The 12,654-nt window shown below is 39.2% G+C and overlaps 1 pseudogene; it reads right to left on the bottom strand.

Annotated features, from left to right (window-relative positions):
- Nucleotides 1-2,222: 2,222 nt before the first annotated feature.
- LOC103794192 (inner nuclear membrane protein Man1 pseudogene) lies at nucleotides 2,223-3,595 on the bottom strand (annotated as a pseudogene).
- Nucleotides 3,596-12,654: the final 9,059 nt, after the last annotated feature.

The raw sequence follows: 12,654 nt of genomic DNA on the forward strand, positions 1-12,654 counted from the left end.
TGATCGGCCTGCCTCTGCCTCCCAAATTGCTGGGATTATAGGCATGAGCTACTGCGCTCCATTGATAATTTCTGTTTTTAAATAAATTTTTCTTTTCTGATTAAATTGTCAATTGTTTGTCGCAACATTGTTTTATAATATTCCTTTGTTATTCTTTTTTATATCTTTAATATCTACAGTAACACCTGATCTTGGTAATTTGTGTTTTTGCAATATTTTCAAATCAAGTTAGCTACAGATTTATTAATTTTATGTCATTTTAACTCATTTTTCTCCATCCATTTTAAAATTTTATTTCTACTATTCTTTTTCTTTCCTTCTATTTTCTTTCAATTTCATTTGCTCTTCTATTTTTAGCTTTTTAAGTTAGAATCTCAAAACGTTGTTTTTTTTAAAAAAAAACTAATACATTTTTAATTAGAATTTTTTTCTTTTTTTATAACAGGACAAGTAACAGATTACATCAAACTTCAGAACTTCTCAAATACCTAGTTATTATACACATTCCCATCTGTCTTGCAGGGAGGGATCTTGGTTGGCTTAACAGTTTCAGGTAAAATAAGCTGCATAATAGTATATATTACGATAATAAATGTTTATATGAAATATGTTTTAGAAGCAAGAAAAAGATGCATCTGCATCAAAGGCGACCTTTTAGAATGCCACAACTATTTTTTACATTCACTCTTGCAACAGGTTACAAGATGGGGGTCACTAAGCTCAGATAAATTGCTATGATGCACATAAAATAAAGAAAGATTGGTTACTTTATATATTATATATATTTATATTTTCACACGTTAGCATCTGAGACAAACTGAGAATTTAAAATTTATTCTCTTCAGATAACAAATCATTTTTATTTCTTCATAAACAAGGTGCTCACAAAAGCACATAAGTAAGGAACAATAGGGCTTTCTGTTACAGAATAGTGTGCATCATATTTACTTAACCAGAAAACCTGCATTATCTGTGCAAGTTCATGCTGCAAACCCAATGCATACAATAAAACGAAAAGGAAACTGAGCTTTAAACAAAACCAAAACTGATACAATTCCAGCTGTTTCACATATTCAGTTGGACTGACAATGACATATCAACAGGTTATTTTTCAAAAGCCGATTGTAGATTACAAGTAAAATTTGCTCAGCAACTATTTTTATCTGAAATTATAAACAGTAATAATGTAACTTTACTGAAAAAAATTAAATACGGAGGCACAAAGCAACGGTCAATTGTGCATTTACTATATTGCAAACTTTATGAGCCAAAATTGCAAATATAATTTGTCAAATACACATTTTGTTTCAACAGTGTGCCCTGCTTTAAACTTGCCATATAACAGAGGCACTAACATATCATTAAATTATAAATAGATTGGGAAAATGACTTAATCCCAATGGTACTATGTCACAGCCCTGCTATTTATAATAAATACAGCTTTTTGCAAAACATTTTTTCAATATCTGCCAATTTCTTCTTTATCGCTCACATAAATTTGAATCTATTACAACTGGTATCAGGAATTTCACACAAAATCATACTTAGACTTTTTTTATAAAATCTATAAAAGATATTTTAAACTTGTATCTAATACTTCCAGGTGTTTGGCTGTTTGATTTATGCAAAAGTACAGCCATATGTGTATATCTGTGTGTGTATATATACACATACATCTATATATATACACACACATATACACATACATATTTATACACACCCATTAGAATATGAATAAAACAGAAAGTTTATTTTACTGCTTTAATGCAGACATCCTCACAAAACAAGACTACTTTCACCACCACCAGCATTTATACATATATACAAAGCCAGTTTAAGTATATATATATATCCACTTACACATATTTGTAACCACTAAGCCCAAATTAATTTTCCCATATTCCAGCTGTAGCAAATGAATCACTTATAAGCAACAGAAACTTAAGGTTAAATTGGGAAATCAACAGTTTTACCACACTAGCCTGTAGGAGCTATGCAGGTGACTGTATGCAAAAATTCACAACATTAGATCACAAGAAATTATGGGACTACAAGAGGCCTTTTCATCATGCTTTTGTGTGGTTATCCAAACACTTCTTGGTGCAAAAATACAACCAACACATCTGAAAATGCTTAATAAAGTCAATGCTCCTCATGCAAAACTTTAAATGTATTAGTTTAACTGAGCTCCAAAAACTGAATGAAATAATTATCCTACCTACTCAGCATTGATGCCTCACTGCTAAATCCCTTTGGAACCTTAAGACTTCTGGAACGTTCAAACAGATGTCTTCATCAGTAAAAATATTATGTAAAAAAACATTTAAAAAGGAAGACAAAAAGCCAAACAGGAATTTTCCTATTGTAAATAACAGTCTTAGAAATGGAAGAAAATCTTTCCAGGAACTTCCTTGAGAATTGGTTAGGCCAGTCCGAAGATGAAGATGACACATAGAGTTCATATGTTTATTTGATGGCTTCAGTGGAGTGTTGGAAGTAAGAGCCTGGGGAAAATGATGGTGGTTTCTATCTAGTCGCAACTATTTTACTGTAACCAACTTCCCTTCAAACCAAGAGCCATGCGATGCTTTAAAAGCCTTTCCAGCATATTCTGGAGACCGACATTTAACATATACACAACTCTCACATGAATTTTTGTCTACTGCAATGTGAACAATGCCATCATTATCACTGCATTTTTCTAAAATTGCTTCTTGAATTGCCAAATGCCACTGATCCCCTATTTCCATAACAGGGATCAAACATATTCCAAATCTTTAGACACAGTGTTAAACTATGTGGTGGTGAATTTCTTCTATCTAAATGAAATGCTTGATCCTGCCATACTTGAGATAGTATAACTAATATTTTGTCACAGGATGCAGAAGGCTGGATTCATCATCAAACCAGAAAAGCTACGCCACCTATTCTTCGTGTTTCTGTGCAAACTCTAGGCTCATTAGCAACAAGGAAATCGACAGCTCTATTCCAGACTTTCTTCATTTTTTTCCTGTCAAGGCTGTATTAAGAAATGGCATACATGTGGAATAGGGATGTAAGGTTGTAAATCTTTGTTTTCCTGGCACACTTCATTATGACTTCATAAAACATCTATATTCTTTACCACCATATCATACATCTGCCTGGTTTCCTCCTCCTCTTTTGTCCAATGATATTTCATGTAATGCAGAACAACACAAACCATCACTACACCTAAGCATAATAACAACAATCTGTGGGTAATGGTAACAAAAACACGTCAAAAACAACACCAAAAAGACATCAGTGGTCTTGTGGACTGTAAAAACTGCCCATCAGTTATATTTGTCAATTCTTCCTCAGGGCCAAAACCAACACACCTTATTCCAACATCTTTTCCATTTTCTAAGATCCACTGCAAGGAAGTGTTAAATATACCTTCATATTCACGACCTAAATCTTTTAAATATGCAGCTGCCTTTTGAACAGAAAGCGTTCTTTGACTAGAACCGCCACATTCATGATCTCCTGCAAGCTGTGCCAATCGATCATGAAGCTTATATAATGTGTTCATCATAAGATTTTTTTCACTTTCTTGTATTTTTCCAAATGTTTCACCAAAGGGGTTTTCTATGCTGAGTTCTCCATTTTCAGACACTCCTGTCCCTCTCATTCCTAGATAAGTCAGTCCCAGTATTAGGAAAAATAAGCAGGCAGCAGTTAAGAGAAACATCAAGTAGTGGGCACTGAAACTCCCTGTTTGGGACACCTCCTCCCATTTAAATTGCTGGAGAAGTTCCTCTTCAGGCTCAGAAAGCTTTGGTTTGTTGTATGTGTTTCTCAGGTAGTTATGATTGGAGCCTGTATGATTGGCGTGATTGATCCTGAGTGAACCAGAGGCAGCCACCGCCGCACTGGGAGGGAGACTGTTAGAATAAATCCTGGGGGAGTCAACATTGAAGGCCCCACCACCAATCTGATTATTGGTTTTCAGAAGGGAGCCTGTTTTTTTTAATGTTTGTAACAATTTAACTTTAATTATATATAAAAACTATATACTTTTGTCCCTTCCACATACATTCATACTTTGTGTTCTTTTAGCCAGAGTTTGCTTCTTTTTACATTGTGTATCATTAACAGATATTTGTGATTATAGCTATTCCTTTTTTTTTTTGACATAATCTTGTTCTATCACCCAGGCTGGAGTATAGTGTGACAAGATCTTGACTCACTGCAACCTTTGCCTCCCAGGTTCAAGTGATTCTTGTGCCCCAGCCACTTGAGTAGCTAGAATTACAGACATATACCACCATACCTGGCTAATTTTGTTGTTCTTTTTTTTTTTTTAAACAGAATAATAACAAGGCTTTAATGGCTCCATTTTCTTATGATTATACAAACATATAAATTTTGAAAAGGTAATGCCATTTAGTAAAATCCATAAAAATAAGTTTTGCCACAGTGCACAGAAAAGTTCACTGATTCCCCATGCCATCGCCAAGCACCTCTGATTCGCGTTGGAAGACCCTGGCCGGGTGTGGTGCCGGCTCTGTAGTTTCAGCTACTGGGGAAGCTAAGACGGGAGGATCACTTGAGACCAGGAGTTCCCGGCCAGTTCCTGGGTAACATAGCAAGACCCCCTCTCTCTCTCCTTTTTTAATTGGAAGACATAAAGTGTCTATACATTCTACATGGAATCATGAACATACTAAGGAGAGTCTGCACACTCCAACATCACATATGTCCATGAGCAGGATCTGCAATTCACTTCACACTGGAGGTAAGTACCCAGCTGGGGTCCTCTGGCCACAGCAGTCAGGCTTCAGAGCTGAGGCATCTCACTACAAGGGAAGTAGTTTTCAGTCTGAACAGGACCAGGGCTTCGTAGCCGACTTGCTGCGGCCTTAAGGGAGACGACTTGCTAAAGAGTGAGGGCACGTTCATCATGTGCAGGAGCTTCTTGACCGCCCTGGGGAAGAGGCCCAGCTCGGCCTCAGTCTTGGTGACCTGCTCCTTCATCCTGGCCACATGGCCGCCCACCATCCTCACAAAGGCCTCCAGCCGGACAATCCTGCTGTAGATTCGCAGTATCTCGGTGGCCTTCCCATGCATGTGCGGCACTCCCTCGCTGACGACGTGGGACGAGTCTCTGCGAAACATGTCCAGCATGCCCATGAACTCGTCCACTCTAGTGGGCAGGTCCTCCAGGCTCGCGTCCAGGGCCTTGACCTCGGGCCGCGCGCCGGCTCCGGGCAGCAGGCAGATGGCATAGCCCGTGGCGGCGTGGCGTAGCAGCGGCAGGTCGCGGCCAGGCGCACTCCGTGCCCTCGTCCTCCCATGGCCCCGAGGCGCTGCTGTGGCTCTGGGGCATGGTGCCGCTGTCCCGGCTCCAGGCGGCACACTGTGGCTCTGCAGAAGGGAGCCTGTTGACGAATCCAAGGTTGAGTCCATGTCAGTAAGTGGCGGGGGCAGGAGAGGGGTCAGTTTCTTAGCATTAACACGGTATCTAGGAACTGGGCTAGAGTCCACATGATCACACCCTCCTCGCTGCTCTGCAGCCACCACCTCTTTGAGGTTTTGGCTCCTGTCTAGACTCCTGGCAGCCGCCACCTTGTCATTCATCGCAAGTCCTCCCCCTCCCTGAACTGAAGTCTCCAGCCTGCCGCCGTTTTTAGCAGTCAGCAGGGAGAAAGGCTTACTATGGGTCCATCTGGGCCAATGCCGGGAAAGGGAGTAGTCCTTTAATACCTGTCTGGTGGAGGCCACGTCGTCGTCGTCCACTTCCTCTGAGTCGGAATAGTTTTCCCGGCAGCTGTAGGGGACAAGCCGGCTGCCATGCACGGTCCGGCTGGCCCAGAGCGGCTCCTCGGCCTCCGGGTCCCTCTCCTCACTGTCCTCTCCCTCCCCTTACTCGTCCTCCACGGCTCCATCTTTCCCTGGTGCAGTCTGCAGCTCCAGGCCCGCCGGCCTCCCGGCCCTCCACCATGAGTGGGGCTTCCTTCGCTCTGCCAAGTTTCTGTTATCACCTCGCTGGCAGCCAGGGGCGCCGGCGGCACTTTGAGCCCGCGGTACTGGAGCGAAGCCCAGTCTTTGCTCCCGCTGCCGCCGGCCTAGTCTTGGGGACTGGCCTCCATGTCCGACTCGTCCGAGCTGAAGCCCAGCAGCACTTTGCTGCCAGCCGCGGGGGCGGTGGAGGAGCCCCCGGGCCCTCCCAGGAGGCTCTCCGGACCAGAGGCCGAGATTCCGCACAGGCTCCCAGGGCTTCCTAAGTAGGAGAGGTCGCCTGAGACCGGCGGGACCTCCATCCCCATGGCCGCTGCTGCCACTGGTCCCGTGGCTGCAACCGTGGTAAAACGCTGGTTTTAAACCTTTCATCTTTTTGTAAATATTTTAAGCTATGCTTTTCCTTGTAAGCCCAGTTTTAGCTGATCTCATAAATTTCCAAATTTCAATACATTGTGCTTTTATTTCATTTAGTTCAAAATATTTTAAAATGTCTTTTGTGATTATTCTTTGACATATGCATTATGCAAAACTACTTTTCACTTGTGAAATACTGGGGAATTTTAAGTTATCTTTTTATAGATTTCTAATTTAATTTCAATGTGTTCATAGAATGTTTTCTGTATAATTTTGATAACTTTAAAATATCAAAAGAATTTTTTATTTATTATTTTTTTTTTTTTTTTGCGATGGAGTCTGTTTCTGTTTCCCAGGCTGGAGTGCAACGGAATAATCTCAGCTTACTGAAACCTCTGCCTCCCAGGTTCATGCCATTCTCCTGCCTCAGCCTCCTAGGTAGCTGAGACTACAGGCATGCACCACCATGCCTAATTTTTTGAATTTTTATTAGAGACAGAGTTTCACCATGTAGGCCAGGCTGGTCTCAAACTCCTGACCTCAAGTGATCTGCATGCCTCAGCTTCCCAAAGTGTTGAGATTACAGGCATGAGCCACCATGCTTGGCCTAAAATATCAAACTATTGAGAATTATTCTATGGCATGAGATATAGTTCATCTTTTATGAACATTCCAAGTGCACTTGAAAGGATTGTGTTAATGTAGTGCTCTATAAATTTAATATGGTCAAATTTGGTAATGGTTCACACTCTTTAATTAAATGCAATTGACAATATATTTAGGTTTAAATCTACCTCCTTGCTATTTCTTTTTTATTTAATCTGTTCTTTGTTCATTTTTCCTTTTTCATTACTTTTTTGGTATTGATTATTTTTCAAATATTGTATTTGCTCTTTTCTATTGGCTTATTTGCTATATCTCTTTGTGCTCTGGGGTTTACAATGTGCATCTTCAAAAATTGCAGTCTGATATCAAATGATATTACACCACTTCATGGATAAAGTGACTATCTTTTAATAATATATTTCCATTTCCTTTCTCCCTTTGTGCTGTGGCTGTCATATATGTTTTATTTATACAAGTCTTATAAGCACCAAAAATGCATAGGGTAATATTTTTGTCTTAAACAGTAAACTGCCATTTAAAGAAATATAAAAATTGTGACAAAACTTTTCATTTGTAGTCACATATTTGCAATTCCAAGATCTTATCATTTCTAAGTTTCGGTTTTCCTTTACTTCAGCCTGACGGCTATAAATTCTTGAGTAGAGACAGGGTCTTACTAGGTTGTCAGCACTGGTCTCGAACTCCTGAGCTCAATTGATCCTCTTGCCTTGGCCTCCCAAAGGGCTCGGATTACAGGCATGAGTCCCTATGCCTGGCCTATAAATTTTTTTACTGTTTCTTTATCTGGAAAACTCTTTATTTCACCTTTATTTTTTTAATTTATAAAATTTTTAATTATAAAAAAATCTTTAATTTTTTTTTAGACAGAGTCTTACTTTGTTGCCCAGGCTGGAGTGCAATGGCGTGATCTTGGCTCACTGCAACCTCCACCTCCCAGGTTCAAGCAATTCTCTTGCCTCAGCCTCCCAAGTAGCTGGGATTACAGGTGCCTGCCACCACACCAAGCTAATTTTTGTATTTTTAGTAAAGATAGGGTTTCAACGTGTTGGTCAGGCTAGTTTTGAATTCCTGACTTTAGATGATTCACCCAGTTGGCCTTCAGAAATGCTAGGATTACAGGAGTGAGCCACTTCTCCCAGCCATTGCCTTTAAATTTAAAGAATATTTTTGCTGATTAGGAAATTCTTGGTATTTTTCCTTTTTATTTTTTTAAACGTTTACTTTTGTTTCAGGGTACATGTGCAGGTTTATTATGTAGGTAAGTTGAGTCTTGCAGGTGTTTCGTGTACAAATTGTTTCATCACCCAGGTAATGAGCATAGTATCTGATAGGTAGTTTTTTTTATCCTCACCCTCCTCCCACACTCCACCCTCAAGTAGGCCCTGGTGTCTGTTGCTCTCTTCTTTGTGTCCATGTGTACTCAATGTTTAGCTCCCCAGTGAGAACATGCAGTATTTGATTTTCTGTTTTGCATTAGATTGCTTAGGATAATGGCCTCCAGCTCTATCCATGCTGCAAAAGACATGATCACATTCTTTTTTATGGCTGCAGAGTATTCCATGGTGTATATGTACCACGTTTTCTTTATCCAGTCTTCCATTGCTGGGTACTTAGGTTGATTCCATGTATTTACTATTGTGAATAGTGCTGTGATGAACATATGTATGCATAGGACTTTATGGTAGAACAATTCATATTCCTTTGGGTATGTACCCAATGGATTTTGGGTAAAATTCTAGTTCTGTTCTAAGTTCTTTGAGTAATCTCCAAACTGCTTTCCACAGTGGAAGGATTTTTCTTTCAATAAATGTTGCTGGGATAACTGGCTAGTTAATGCAGAAGATTGAAACTCGACCCCTTTTACTGTATGCAAAAATCAACTCAAGATGAATTGAAGGCTTAAATCTAAAACTTAAAGGGTTTATGGGGCTATAAAAACCCTTGAAGGAAACCTAGAGGATATCATTGTGGACACAGATACTGAAAAAGATTTCATGACAAAGATGCCAAAAGCAAAGATAAACCAAATATTGACAAATGGGACCTAATTAAACAAAAGAGCATCTGCAAAGTGAAAGAAACTAGCAAAGTAAGCAGACAACTTACACAATGGGAGAAAATATTTGCACACTGTGCACCTATGGAAGAGCTAATATCCAGAATCTATAAGGAACTTAAATTAACAAGCAAATAAGCAAACAACACCATAACAAGTGGGCAAAGGACACAAACAAGCAGTTTTCAAAAGAAGACATGTACATGGCCTATAAGCATATGAAAATATGCTCAAAATCACTTATCATTAGAGACATGCAAAGTCAAAACCACAATAACAATTCTCAGTATTTCTTTTTTTTTTTTCAATTTTGGCACATGAAAAACGTTGTTTCTTTGTCTTTTGGCTTGTCTTGTTTCTTAAAAGAAATTAGTATTATGTATTCTCTTTGTTCTCCTGAGATAATGTGTTTTTTCCTTCTGGGTACTTTAAGAGTTTTCTTTTTATCATTGGTTTTCAGCAATTTGATTATAAGGTGACTTGGTTGGTGTTTATTTTCTCTATTTACCTTTCTTGGGGTAAGTTGTATCAAGAGGAGCTGTAGATTTAGGCTTTTATCAAATTGAGAAATACTACCCACTATTTATTCAAATATTTTTTCTGTTTAACCTTCCCAACACACACACACACACATACACACACCATGCACAAAAAGTCTTTCTTTTTCTCTCTTGCTTTAGGTATTAAAATCGAACATATATTAGGTAGCTTAATATTGTCCCACCTGTCATCAAGGTAAAGATTTTTTTAGCCAGTGTTCTTTCTCTGCTTCAGTTTCTATCATGTTTTCAAACTCACTTATTTTCCTACAATACCTAATGTTATGTTAAGCTCTCAAATAGCTTTTTCACATTAAATATACATTTTCCCCTTAAAATTTTGCTTTTTAAAATAGTTTGCATGCCTTCCTTTTTTGTTCACAATTTCCTTTAAATCCTTGAACATATTTCTAACAGCTGCTTGAAAGCTGCTTTCTGCAGACTCCATCACCATTGTTATTTTTGCTTCTGTTTCCATAAACACTGTGGGTGCTGTTGAGTTTCTGAATTTTGTTTTTGTCCTTCGAAGAGTTTTGAAGTTTCTTTCCCAGGCATTTTATAAGTAAGGTGGGAATCACCTTGATCCATTTGATGTTTGCTTTTTTTTTTTTTTTCTTTTTTTTTTTATTGCATTTTAGGTTTTGGGGTACATGTGCAGAGCATGCAATACAGTTGCATAGGTACACACATGGCAGTGTGTTTTGTTTGGTTTCTCCCCTTCACCCACATTTGGTATTTCTCCCCTGGCAATCCCTCCTCACCTCCCCCTCCCACTGGCCCTCCCCTTTCCCCCCTATAGACCCCAGAGTTTAGTACTCCCCTCTCTGTGTCCAGAGTTTAGTACTCCCCTCTCTGTGTCCATGTGTTCTCATTTTTCATCACCCGCCTATGAGTGAGAATATACGGTGTTTCATTTCCTGTTCTTGTGTCAGTTTGCTGAGAATGATGTTCTCCAGATTCATCCATGTCCCTATAAACGACACGAACTCATCATTTCTGATTGCTGCATAATATTCCATGGTGTATATGTGCCACATTTTCCCAATCCAGTCTATCATCGATGGGCATTTGGGTTGAGCTTTGTTAGGCCAAGTCTCATAATAGCTATTATTCTAAAGCTAATTTATTCCTGTTTCCAGGAAGATGCAATCCACCTATGGGCTCTCTTGTATCCCCCAGGTGTTTAATGAGTTTTCTCACTCGGGATCAACAGAACTTGCCTATGTTCCAGTTTTTTCTAACATCTAGAAATTGTTTGACTTACAACTCTCCACTAACTACTCTCTTTCTTGCTGCATGGGATTTTAGTCTTTTCATGCATTTCTTAGTTGTCAGCTAGGAACTTAAAGAAATCTTTATGAAAAATATCTACGTTTTTATCTGTGTAGACTTCTCTACGGTTCTCTGTCCCCCAGAATCCAGCTACCTAAGACTCCATGAACTCTGATCCCTCAATTTAGTGAGGCCACTGTGTTCTGTTTGGCTTCCTTTTCCTCTACAGTGATACAGAAAATATCTCCAGGTAGAAAGCTGGGAAGCCACAGGGCACACATAATTTGTTCCTCTTCCCACATGGATCACAGCCCTGTACTATCAATTGTCTAATTATAGAAAACACTTAATTTGAACAATTATTTAGATTCTAATTATTAATAGTGGGAGAGAAACTAACTTATTATGTTGGTGCATAATTGAGGTTTTTGCAATTACTTTCTTTTTTTTTAATGGAGTCTTGCTCTGTTGCCAGGCTGGAGTGATCTCAGCTCACAGCAACCTCCACCTCCTGGGTTTAAGCAATTCTCCTGCCTCAGCCTCCCAAGTAGGTGGGATTACAGACACCCACCACCATGTTTGGCTAATTTTTGCATTTTAAATAGACAAGGTCTCATCATATTGGCCAGTCTGGTCTCGAACTCCTGACCTCTTAAGTGATTCATCTGCCTTGGCCTCCCAAAGTGCTGGAATTACAGGCATAAACCACCATGCCCTACAGCCATTACTGCCAATGGCAAAAACTGCAATTACTTTTGCACCAACCTAGTATCATAGAAGGAACAATTGCTCAGTTTTCTTTTTAGTGGGCATGTTGTTCAGAATTTAGTGGATAGTTGTTTTCTTTTAGAGCACCAAAGATAATACCAATAATTGCAAGTTGCACTAGCTTCTATTATTTTTGGTGATGAGTTGTCTGTCAGATAAATTGTTCCTTTCAAAGGTGTATGTGTGTGTGAAGGAGAGGGTGCTTGGCTGCTTTTAATGTTTTGTCTTTGGGTTTTAGAAATATAATGATGACTGCTTTCATGTTAATTTCATTGCACATATCCTGCTTGGAGTTTATAGAACTTCCAGAATCTGTGGCTTTATGTCTTCATTGGTTTTGAAGAATTCTCAGCCAGCATTGCATCCACCCTACTCTTTCACCCCCTTCCTTTGCAGACTTCAGTTACATGTTTGACTATTCACTGTGCTCTAATTCTCTCTTATTCTCTTTTCTCTATTCCCACCTTTGCTTCTCCTCTCACATTAGCAGGATATTTTTTACTTACCTATTTAAAGTTCACTAATCTCTTCTGCTGTGTCCAATTTGCTTTAAGCACATCTACTGAGTGCATTTTATTTCTTCATTTTTTGGTTGGTTCCAGAATTACTATTTTATTCTGTGTTAAAAACAAGCAAATTTTGGCCAGGTGCTGTGGCTCACAACTGTAATTTCACACTTTAGGAGGCTGAGATGGGTGGATTACATGAGGTCAGGAGTTTGAGACCAGCTTGGCCAACATGGTAAAACTCTATCTCTAATAAAAATACCAAAAATTGACTGGGCATGGTAGTGCATGCCTTTAATCCCAGCTGCTTTGGAGCCTGAGGCAGGAGAATGGATTGAACCTGGGTGGTGGAGGTTGAAGTGAGTCAAGATAGAGCCACTGCACTCCAGCCTGGGTGACAGAGTGAGACTCCATCTCAAAAAGTAAAACAAAACAAAATAAAAAAAATTTAACTAAATAGAGATCAAACTAAAAATTATATATGGGAGAATTAGGACAGAAGATATGTGCGTGGATTGGAGAAACAAGTAAGAATGTTACATCTTCA

The sequence above is a fragment of the Callithrix jacchus genome, chromosome 7 (genome assembly GCF_049354715.1).
Source record: "Callithrix jacchus isolate 240 chromosome 7, calJac240_pri, whole genome shotgun sequence".
NCBI lineage: Eukaryota > Metazoa > Chordata > Mammalia > Primates > Cebidae > Callithrix > Callithrix jacchus.